Raw genomic sequence first — 9,091 nt, 5'->3', positions numbered from 1 at the left:
GTCGATTCTAGTATTGGGGGACAATGTTGAAAAGAAGGCACAGGGAAGATAATAAGGGTGTAAATTGCCTGACAAGGCAGGAGGGGATGTAATCTGGATTTCAGAAAGACAGTTTACTCTAGATTGAATGAGGGACAGCTCCTTCGTTATAACTGTAGGGAAAGAGGAGCTGATGAGTATAACTGCCAGCAGGTTTGTCATTCTGTAGAATAAGTGGACAGTATTTTCTTTTACGTTATCTCCTGTCTTCTATAGCAAGAGACAGAGGGGTACTTAAAGTCTACAAAGAGCAGTGAAATTGGAGTGAAGACCAGACTAACTAGAGAAGCTGTTACTGCTATTGCTGTGGTTTTGATAATTTTTGATTAAAATAGTTTGAGAGTTTGAGCTAGGAAAACACTTTCCTAGAAAAATTGGCTAGGCTTTCATAAAATTCACAAAAATATGCTAACTCCTACTGAAATAATAATAGCACATGAAAAGGTATTATTTTAACTTTAATGATTCATAGTAGGTGCTCAATAAATGCTTTAAGAAATGGGAATTTTTCTAAGCATTATTTATAACAAATTAAAGACTATGTCTATTGATGTACAGGAAGTATTACTCTAAATATCTTTTTTCAGTTATGTCTATCCCCTATTCATGCTCATCTTTGGCCTTTAATATTCTAGAGAGGGCCAAAGAGGGTTTTAGAATTTGTGTTTTACACCCTATACCAGACATCCACAGACTGACTTATTTAGACAATTAATGTGAAATACAACCAAAACATTTCTTTAGTTTTGTCAGTTTCAGAATCACCATCATTGTCAGATAAGTTAATCACAGATATTTATGTGATTCTTTTGCTTGCTTTGAATTGTTACATAATTTCTGCCTTGGGCTTCCCTGGTAGCTCAGCTGGTAAAGTATCCACCTGCAGTGTAGGAGACCCGGGTTCAATTCCTGGGTCGGAAAGATCTGCCGGAGAAGTGATCGGCTACCCACTCCAGTACTCTGGCCTGGAGAATTCCATGGACTGTATAGTTTATGCAGTCAGAAAGAGTCAGACACGACTGAGTGACTTCATTCACACTTCCTGCCTTGATAGTTTGGACAAACATATTGCGTAGACTGTCTGTCAGTGGGCATCTTTCTTCAATGGGTTATGTTAGACCATCAGATTGTTAGTGCTTTGCCTCCTATGTAGAAGGTGATACATTAATACTTGGAGATTTTCAGCTACAAAATTCACCGCCTGGATAGACTTGCCCTAATGCCATACAAAGCTTGTATGAGGTGAGAAGGCCATGCAGAACAAGGCAGGTTTTCTTAAGTTTTATATTAAAAAAAATTTTCAGCCAATTAGTGCAGCAGGTTACCTTTTGCAGGCATACTTTCCTCCTACTCGAATGCTGTAAACTCCCCAAGAGGGACAATAAATAGCAGTGTAGACAGGAGGGACAAATATTTGTTAAGAGACACTCCTGCACTTTCTCTTCTTGATTTTTTTCGGTGTAAGTTTTAGTTGTAGGAACTGGAAATAATAGAACCATAAAAGTTTAGACAGCAAAGTTATAAAGTGACAGGGGATAAGAAAATACATGTATAAGTTTGCCTTTTGAAATATAAGGCAAAAAGGAAGTGGCATTAGGTCCGTCTAATTATACTGCATATATGTGCATTAACAGAGTTCAGAATGGACCTGGGTCTTACCAGCCTCTAAAGGCACTGCTTCTTTTTCTCATACCATGGATGGAAAAACCAGAATAGGTGGTGTGTTCAAATTTAACAAGATTATGCAGCAATTCTGTGATGGAATAAAATATGAGAAATTGATGTTGAACTTAGATTTTATCTTACAGAAGTTGGAAGTAAGGTTTTATAGTAAAATAATTAACACAGTTGGTTCATTCTTTTGAAAATTCAGTGCATATTTAATAGCTTGTGTTTTATGATATCAAATGTCTTCTTAAATTCGTACTGTGCTATTGTCTCTAGTCAGGTGTACAAAGGCACAGTGTAGCTTTTTCAAACCTCTTTGTGATTTTAGAGCCTTTGGGATTATATTTAAGGATAAGTTGGATGTTTTAAGCAGTACTCAAATTTTAGCTCATACTCAAATTGACTCAAACATACTCAGATTTAATGTTGTCTGCCAAAGCAGACTCCTGTCTCATTGATTTTTAAGGTTCTTTGGGCTTTGGTTTGAAAATGTCTGCCTTGGGTTTTCACACAGTGATCTGTCCTAGACAGACCAACTCTGTTATCTATGAAGCTGATGTTAGTCTTGATCATGTCAAGTGAACGTCTTTTATTATGTAGATATAAGATCACAACTTTTCCTGTTACATGTAAGAGGAACTTTCTTGTCAGTTACAGGATATATGAGTGTGTGGTACTCAGGGTTGTCCGTTGCACAGCCAGAAACAAACCTGGATTAATAAAACAAAAGCGATTTTTAATTGTCATATCTGAGAAGTGAAGGAGTTGACCTGGCTTCAAGAAGAGGTGGAGCCAAAGGTTCAGTTGGTGCCAATCAGCAGAACATTTTCTGTGTTTCATCTGAGTTGGCTTCCTTCTCAGGTGAGAGCTTTCCAGGCAGAGTTATCAGGCGGTCATGATTGTTCTAGACTTAAGTGAGCCTTTCTTCCAGATTGTGGTCACAGAGGAAGGATGTGGGGGCAGGGGCTTTCTCCCCTAGAAGATGTAATTATCTGTAATAAAACTATGGTTGGCTCCCCTTGGATGATATGCCCGAGGGAAATGGATTATTCTTGTTAACTGTCCTGGATCACTTGCCCACCCTACCTGTGGCCACGAGGCCATGTGCTAGACAAAATGCAGAGAGGAATTCTAGAGAAAATCTCTGGATTCTTTGAAAAAAGGGGAAGGAATGCTAGACTACAGAAGTCAACAGTTGTCTGCTCTTCAGAAGACTCTTCTCTTTGTTACTTAGTTGTTTTGAGTGAGAGTGTATGAAAACTTGCAGTCCTTTGTTTTGATTACGGTTGTTGCTACTGTGTTGTGTTTTGCTTTGCTTTTAGTTTTTCACCTAAATAGACACTCACAGCAGATAGCATGAATCCATAGATTTTATTACACAATCCGAAGGTAGTGCTTCATTCAGGGTTGACTGTCAGTCAAAATTGTAAAGCAGGTGAAGGAGTTCATCTTTAACTCCATCTTCTTTTTGGAGTGAAGTTCCTGTATTTTATTGTCTCTTCCCTGTTCCCTCACAAAGACCTTGAAAGAAATAGATTACGTTGAGAGCACAATGCATAACCCACAGAATGGGGAGATTTCAGGGAAGATTTTAGAAGTGATGAAACTTCCAGAATACACTCATAAGGATACTAAATAAGGCACCGTGCATGCTGGTGTCAGTGTATACTGCTGAGGTTCAGAAGTTCCAAGTTGCCTTTCGGGGGAAATGAGGGCATATTTATGGTGAAGAGATTGCCATGAAGACACAGCCTAAGACTTACTGACAAAATAATGTTTTCTTCAACAAATGAAAAGTTTTTACAGTAACATGATTCAGTTCAGTTCAGTTCAGTCGCTCAGTCTTGTCCAACTCTTTGCGACCCCGTGAATCGCAGCACGCCAGGCGTCTCTGTCCATCACCAACTCCCAGAGTTCACACAAACTCACGTCCATCGAGTCGGTGATGCCATCCAGCCATCTCATCCTCTGTCGTCCCCTTCTCCTCCTGCACCCAATCCCTCCCAGCATCAGAGTCTTTTCCAATGAGTCAACTTTTTGCATGAGGTGGCCAAAATACTAGAGTTTCAGCTTTAGCATCATTCCTTCCAAAGAACACCCAGGACTGATCTCCTTTAGAATGGACTGGTTGGATCTCCTTGCAGTCCAAGGGACTCTCAAGAGTCTTCTCCAACACCACAGTTCAAAAGCATCAATTCTTCGGCGCTCAGCCTTCTTCACAGTCCAACTCTCACATGGCTGGTGGACTTTAAATATAAATTTTGCAGTAAACAGCAGTTGCATCATAAAAGGAAAGGCTTGGGACTGTATATTTTTCTTGTGTGATGTTTTCTTGACGTATGTTAAGCTCCACTGAAAACGAAGAAATAGAGAATTTGAACAGACCAATTACCAATAATGAATCCATAATAAAAGAACAACTCCCAGCAAACAAAAGTCCAGGACCAGATGGCTTCACAGATGAATTCTATCAGACATTTAGGGAAGAGTTTACGTTGGTCCTTCTCAAACTATCCCCCAAATTGCATTCATTCTACGAGGCCAGCATCACCCTGTTACTAAAATCAGATGAAGTTACCACAAAATAAGAAAATGACAGATCAGTATCACTGATGACCATAGATGTAAGAATTCTCAACAAAACATTACCTCAGTAAATCCAACAATACATCAAAAGAATCATGCACCATGATCAAGTGCGATTTATCCAGGGATGCAAGTATTTTTCAACATCTGCAAATTGATCACTGTGATACGCCAAACAGTGACAAAATGAAGCATCAAAGCCTGGTGATTGGGGAATTCCTTGGCAGTTTCGTGGTTGGGAGTCTGCACTTTCACTGCAGAGGACACCTGTTGGATCCCTGCTTAAGGAACTAAGTTCCTACAAATTTGGGGTCATGGCCAAAATAAAACCAAAACCAAACCAAATCGAAACACCAGGTTACTATATTAGGTGTATTGGAAACAAGCCTCTGTCGTTTATTTTCTTTCACAAAATGTTACTCTTTAATTCTTAAAAGATAACAGGTTTAAATGGGATGAGAACAAGGGCGGGGACAGCCTCACCTACGAGACACAACTTAGTTTAAGAGATTAGGAGAACAGTCCCAGCTCCACCATGACCTTGCAATTCTGAACACACTGTTTCATCCTGCTGGGTTGCTAAGGTTTACATCTGTAAAAGACAGAAACTGAATTAACTCATCTTTTAAGACCTTGTTGTTGTTTAGTTGCTAAGTCATGTTCGACTCTTTACAAACCCATGGACTGTAGCCCTCTAGACACTTCTGTCCATGGGATTTCCCAGCAAGAATACTGGAGTGGGTTGACATTTGCTTCTCCAGGCAATCTTCCCGACCCGGGGATCGAACCCATGTCTTCTGCATTGGCAGGTGTTGCAAAACTGAGTGATTCTACTGTCTTGTGGTCAGTTTTTTAAAAAGATGTTAGAGTGGACAGGTCATCATCCAAGGTCACATGAGACCTTGAATGTGGGGGAGGGCTGTACCAGGGCATCACAGGAGTAACTCACATCAACAGGGCTTTGCCCGTATGATATTTGAAACCTTCTCAGTATAGTTTCTTTCTGAATTGTTTGTGTTCCTAACATGGACAGTGACATGGAGAGCCTGTTCTATGTCTATCTGTCTATACTTTCAGCTCGCATGAGAAATCTGATAATAAAATACTATCAGAGGCTTGGCAGGGGATGATCAAAACCATGAGGAAGTCAAGCAAAGAAACTGAAAAACACGCAGATCCAGCATCCCTCATCAAAATTTCTCTGCCTGATCTCCCATAAGTATAGGACAAGTCAATAGTCCTATTCAGCAGGGATCGGGAGAGCTTATTTCATGAAGGATATTTGTGTGTGAACTAAATATAAAAATTAAGAAAAAGATTTATGGAGAAAATACAGGTTAAAGCATGGCTCTTCTTTAGCTTTCTCTGATCACGTGCTGTTTTGCTGCGGGAAAGTGTCTGCCCTTCTAGACACCCTTGTCAGTGGAAGCAGGTATCTTTCCTGCAGCGCACGGACTCTCTAGTTGTGGTGCTCAGGCTTGGTTGCCCTGGGGCATGTGGGATCTTGGTTCCCTGACCAGGGATGGAACTCACATCCCCTGCATTGCAAGACAGATTCTTAACAACTGGACCACCAGGGAAGTTCCTCAAATTGAGTTTCTGCTCTCTATTTCCAGTTCCAATCAGGAGTAGTGATGGAACTTCCCTAGTGCCAGGTCAAGCTGAAGACAAATGATAACACATTCTGGCTGTAGGTCTCCTTTTATATTGCCTTCAGCTTCTATACCAGGAATGTATTATTTTTAGAGTATTTTTCAGACCAACCTTGAGTTTAATTATGTATTTGCTTTTAAGGTTGAAAACTCTGCCAACCACATACTATGCTTTTGACCGAGAAGGTTTCTGGGCCAACTTGGGAGTCTTCATAGAGATCTTGGGTGGGCTCCTACTGGCTAGCTAGCTGCAGCAAATATTTTCAGTATCATGAAATCCAGGATGTCGGGTCTGTTGCTAACATGAAAATATTCCTCAGTAATATGTTGGCCCAAAAAGCATGAGGGAATCAGAAAGGAAGTCCTCCATCCGTCTAATAAAGCCTGCCTTGGCTGTGGTTTTAATAACCATATCCCTTCATAAAAGCTGTCCTTGGAAAACAATATAAATACAATAAAGTTTTATAAAAGCCCCAGAAGATTCCACCTGTTCCCTTGAGGCTGAGATGACAATCCTGACTTTAAAATCCTGTCTTAGTCCTTCTGAGTTTTCCCATTTCATGCTCGCTGGGAGTTTCTTTGTAAAATCAGCCTGTGGGTAATGAGGAAATCATTACTTTAATTGAAGGTCACACCTACAAAGATCCAGGTGGGTGTACTCTGGCTGATGGAAAAATCCCTCAGAGTGGTATCCTGCCACCCTGAAAGAGAGGTCCAGTTGCAATTTGTCAGAACAGGGGTGGCCCTGCTTGGAATCTAGGACATTGTCTTCTTAATCTCACAGTTGAGTAATTTCCATTCCTGATGACTCCCTTCATTTGAAGGGGGAAAAGAAGAGCCCCCAAGGACTTCATAATTAAACACAAATGCCTTCATAATTTTAAATCACACCTGAATGACTCCACACCCTGTTGGTGTTGTCCTTGTTCCGTCTACACAACTGTGACCTTTCATTTCTGCCTAGATTAGTGCCATGGCCTTGGTATTTTTCTGTGTCTTCCAGCGCCTTTCTTTTAAAAGAGGAACCAAGAGAGTGATATTTTGGTGTTTGCTTGCTTGCTTTTCTCTTTGCTTATTGTTAACATCTAGGGTTGACACACTTCTTAGCCTAAAGCAGGGAGGACATTCTAAACACAAAGCCACTGTACTTTCAGCAACTTGATTTCCTAAACTATTGGAGGATTCTGGGATCTGTTAGACTGCAGCATAAGCATTTTATAGGCATTCCCATGACAGAATTATTAGCTAACAGTTTCACCTAAAACCCCTTCGTAATTTTCTTCTTCTCTTTTTTTTGTCCAATTTGCTTTCTCTTTCTATGACTACAACTATTAAATATACACTCTCAACATCTCAGTTCCTCTTCTTTCCCTGGAGGAATATTTTCAATTCTCTAATTTCAGCTCCTGCTGCTTATCTTTGGGTCATTATTCTTATTATTATGTGTGGTCCCTAGCCTAGATATGGATTATGCTCTAGATATCTGTTTCAAAATTAGTTGGTTAGAGTCCTACATGGTTTCCTGTTAGAAGATAAACTATAGGCCAGTCCACCAAGACATTTTAAACTCACACATAGCTGAACTTCCATTCTTGGTGGCTCTGAGCTGTGGAGCCCTTGATAACATAAGGCCTGGTTATTTTTAAGAGGGTTCAGGGCACTAAGTCAATAGGGTACTAATACGGATAGGCAAGCAAGAGCTAACAGGGCTCCTCTCTTGGGATTGCAAGGGGAATTTCTTGGTAGCTCTTAATGGGCTTCCCAGGTGGCTCAGTGGGTAAAGAATCTGCCTGCAAGGCAAAAGATGCAGGTTTGATCCTTGGGTTGGGAAGATCATCTGGAGGAGGGCATGGCAATCCACTCCAATATTCTTGCCTGGAGAATCCCATGGACAGAACAGCCTAGCGGGCTACAGCCCATGGGGTCGCAAAGAGTTGGACATGATGAAGTGACTGAGCATGAACAGGCTTCTAATGCTGTGGTTATCTGGGGTCCTAACTGGATTCAAAGCTCTAGGAAGGAGTGCCCTCACAACTGAGGACATCAGCTTAAAGAAGAGGGTCAGAAGGAACGGGTGTTCTCAGTGAGGTCAGAGATGGCTTTGTCACCTGGGTGGAGCAGCAGGTGAGCAGATTGTGTCTATCGGTAAATAGCTTGTTTGGAAGTTAGGGACTGTCTTTCTTGGTCAATGTGGTTTTATCTTTAAAATCAACCATATTCATGACATTAAGTCCTCTATATACAAACAGGTTCTGTTCCAAGAACACATTTGTAAGTCCAGTTTGCCTTTAAATCCAACAAAGTTGGCCTCGGTACCCAACTAGCAAAATCAGCTACATAATACTGTGCTGGAATAGATTTATACTTTTCACACAAATAATACGTAAACCAACAAACACAAACCATAAAGAGAACATTTTAAATCTTACAGTACAGTACCTTGAAAAATAGGGTACACTGAAGAGTGCGGTACAGCAGCTGGCATTACAGGGGCTGGTATCCAGTGAACAGGCAAGAAGAGTTACTGACTTGGGAAGGGAGAGGTGGCAGAAGACGGTAGAGCTGAAGGATCATCAGCAATAGGAGATGGAGGGCAAACTGCAATTTGACTCACACCTGACGTTGATGGCCCAGGTGGTTCCTTGCTGGATTCAATTCTATCTACTTTCTTGAAAAAAGCATCCAGTGATGTCTGGATGTGTATATATGTGCTCATTTGCTCAGTTATGTCCAACACTTTGCGACCCCATGGACTGTAGCCCTCCAGGCTCCTCTGCACATGGGGTCTTTCAGGGAAGAATACTGGAGTGGTTTGCCATTTGCAGTGGGATCTTCCTGACCCAGCGATTGAACCCTCCTCTCTTGCGGCTCCTGCATCGGCAGGCAGAGTCTTTACCACTGAGCCACCTGGGAAAGCCCCACGTCTGGGTAGTAGCTCGCTCTTTCTTGTCATAGATGACTCCAGAGCACTGGATTGCATTCTGAACAGCTGCTGCAACCTTCATGTACTGATGTATGTTCAGGTCCTGTGTCTCAAAAACTAACACTGTCTCCTCAAATAAAGAAAATCCTTTGTCGTTTCCTGTGTCATGAATCTCTTCCATTCTTCAGTTACTTCTTCCTTTTGTCTTTCTTTGTCCTTTCTC

Source organism: Budorcas taxicolor, chromosome 13 (assembly GCF_023091745.1).
Source record: "Budorcas taxicolor isolate Tak-1 chromosome 13, Takin1.1, whole genome shotgun sequence".
Classification (NCBI taxonomy): Eukaryota; Metazoa; Chordata; class Mammalia; order Artiodactyla; family Bovidae; genus Budorcas; species Budorcas taxicolor.
This window is presented reverse-complemented; position numbering follows the sequence as displayed.